Genomic DNA, 3,025 nt, shown 5'->3' with positions numbered 1-3,025 from the left:
CTTTGTCATTCCGTGCTGCTTTTTGAAATCTTCTATTCAACTCTTTATTATCTTGAATTCTTCCTGGTGCTCTGGCTTCTCTGTTCTCCAGTGCAATTTTCAGAGTCTCTTCTGACATCCATTTTGGTCTTCTCTTCCTCTTCTGACTTTGCAATGACCGTTTGCACTCTTCCTGGATGATACCCTTGATATCCTCCCACAACTTATCTGGTCTTCACTCATTAGTGTTCAAGCCTTCAAACCTGTTCCTGAGATGGTTCTGAAATTCAGGTGGGATAGACTCAAAGTCATATTTTGGTTCCTGTGGACTTGGTTTAATTTTTCTCAGCTTCAGCTTGAACTTGCATATATGAATGGGTATTCTTGTCATTACAGAAGTCCAGAGTGAAGGCTGCATTGTGGAATGGACTTGGTGTGGAGGGAATGCATAACAATGAAAGAGTTTTTCTTTCTTTTCAAGGAGAAGAGTGGACTTGTGGGAGGGATTGGGTAGGGAGAAAAGTGCAATAATGAATGACTGCAAACCCTAAGTCTCTGTAAACTTTCATTAAGATTAATTAAAAAGATTAAAAAAAACCAAAGCAAACAAGAACCATATGATACTATAAATTGATGCAGAAAAGGCCTTTGCCAAAATCCAACACCCTTTCCTGATTAAAACAATCAACAAAATAGGAATTGAAGGGGATTACCTCAACATAGTAAAAAGTATATATGCAAACCTGAGAGCCAACACTATTCTCAATGGAGAGAGATTAAAGGCATCCTCTTTGAGAATAGGAACTAGGCAAGGATGCCCACTGTCACCTATCCTATTCCAATATTGTATTGGAAGTCTGATCAGTAACAATAAGACAAGAGAATGTAATAAGAAGTATCCAAATTGGAAAAGAGGAGGTAAAATTATCTCTCTATAATTTGCAGATGATGTTGTTGTTGTTATGTGCCATCGAGTCACTAGCGACTCATAGCAACCTTATGCACAACAGCCCTAAACTCTGCTCTGTCCTGTGCCAATTGCACGGTCTCCGACACACCCATCTCGATTACCCCAGTCACTGAATCAATCTACCTCACAGAGGGCCTTCCTCTCCTGCGCTGTCCCTCCACCCTCCCAAGCATGATGTCCCTCTCCAAGGTCCCTCCTTACAATATGTCCAAAGTATGTTAGACTAAGCCTCAGAATCCTTGCCTCCAAGGAGCCACCTGGTTTAACCCTTTCCAGGACAAATCTTTGTTTTTCTAGCAGTCCATAGTACCCTCAGCACTCTTCTCCAGCACCAGAGCTCCAAGACATCAATTCTCTTTCTATCTTCCCTAGTCATTGTCCAACTCTCTGATGCATAACAAGTGATTGCAACACCATGGCCTCTTTCAGATGCACCTTAATCTCCAGAGAGTGTGTTATAGTCCACATAGTCAGACATTTTTGCATAGTCAATGAAACACAGATATACATTCCTCTGGTATTCCTTGCTTTCAGCTAAGATCCATCTAACATTAGCTACAATATCCCTAGTACCATGACCCCTTCTAACCCTATAGTTTCCACACTCTGTTGGGTCACCCTTCTTTGAAATGGGAAGAAATAGAGATCTCTTCAGTCAGTTGGACAAGTGGTTGTTCTCCAGATTTCTTGGCACAACTTGGTGAGCACATCCAGGACAGCATCTGTTATCTGAAATACGTCAATTGGTATACCATCTATTCCTGGGGCCTTATTTTTTGCTATTTTCTTCAAAGCAGCCTGAACTTCTTCCTTCAGCTTCATAGGCTCTTGCTGAGCAAGTTCGGGCCTTTTGATTTTCTGATTCCAACTCCTTGCACATTTCATTGTCATATTTTACTTTGTCATCATGCACTGCCTTTTGAAGTCTTCTATTCAGCTCTTTAGTATCTTCAATTCTTCCTTGTGTTCTGGCTTCTCTGCACTCCAGTGCAATATTCAGTCTCTTCTGACATCCATTTTGGCCTTTTCTTCCTCTTCTGTCTTTGCAATGATCATCTGCACTCTTCCTGGATGATACCCTTGTAATCCTCCCACAACTCATCTTGTCTTCGCTCATTAGTGTTCAAGGCATCAAACCTGTTCCCGAGATGGTTCTCAAATCCAGGTGGGATGAACTCAAAGTCATATTTTGGTTCCCGTGGATTTGGTTTAATTTTCCTCAGCTTCATCTTGAACTTGCATATGAGTAGTTGGTGATCTGTTCCACAATCATCTCCTGGCCTAGTTTTCACAGTTGATACTGAGCTTCTCCAGCAGTTCTTTCCACAGATGTAATCGATCTGATTCCTATGCATACCATCAGGTGAAATCCATGTATATAACCTGCGTTTATGTCTCTTAAGATATGTATTTGCAATGACATAGTAGGATATTTAGAAAGCCATAAAGATTCAGCAAGAAAACTGCTGGACCATAGTTGACCAATTCAGCAAAGTGGCAGGATACAAGATCAACATACAAAAATAAATTTTATTTCTACACTGTGACAAAAAGAATATAGAACTAGAGCCATAGAAAACAATATCCATCACAATAGCTAATCACAAGATTAAATACTTGGCTGTAATTCTAACTAGAAACACCAAGGATCTATTAAAAGAAAGTCACAGAACATTGCTACAAGAAACAAAAAGAGACCTGGAGAAATGGAAGAATATACTTTGCTTATGGATAGGAAGACTCAATATTGTGAAAATGACAATCCTACCAAAGGCAATCTACACATTCAATGCAATCCCAATAGAAATACCAATTCCATTCTTCAACAAGATGCAAAAGGCTATCTCGATTTCATTTAGAATGGAAAGAGACCTCAAATTAGCAAAGCACTGCTTAAAAAAGAAACAAGCTAGGCAGCGTCTCACTCCCTGATTTCAAATCCTACTACACTGCTGTGGTGGTCAAGACAATGTGGTACTAAGGACTATGAAATTCATTACAGAAAAGCTAGGAACAACACTAGAAGTCCTAATCCACAACATAAACAGTCTTCCCAGTATCCTGGAAAAGCTACAA

The 3,025-nt window shown here is 39.9% G+C and overlaps 1 protein-coding gene across 1 annotated transcript in view; it reads right to left on the bottom strand.

Moving 5' to 3' along the window:
* Positions 1-3,025, bottom strand: part of SOGA2 (SOGA family member 2) — a 200,715-nt gene that overhangs the window by 90,504 nt on the left and 107,186 nt on the right. The gene's annotated exons all lie outside the window — the stretch shown is intronic.

This window comes from Elephantulus edwardii, unplaced genomic scaffold, assembly GCF_000299155.1.
Source record: "Elephantulus edwardii isolate Elephantulus edwardi_28Jun2011 unplaced genomic scaffold, EleEdw1.0 scaffold00097, whole genome shotgun sequence".
In the NCBI taxonomy this organism is placed as follows: domain Eukaryota; kingdom Metazoa; phylum Chordata; class Mammalia; order Macroscelidea; family Macroscelididae; genus Elephantulus; species Elephantulus edwardii.
Note: the sequence above shows the minus strand (reverse complement) of the source record. Positions and strands in the feature narration are given on the sequence as shown.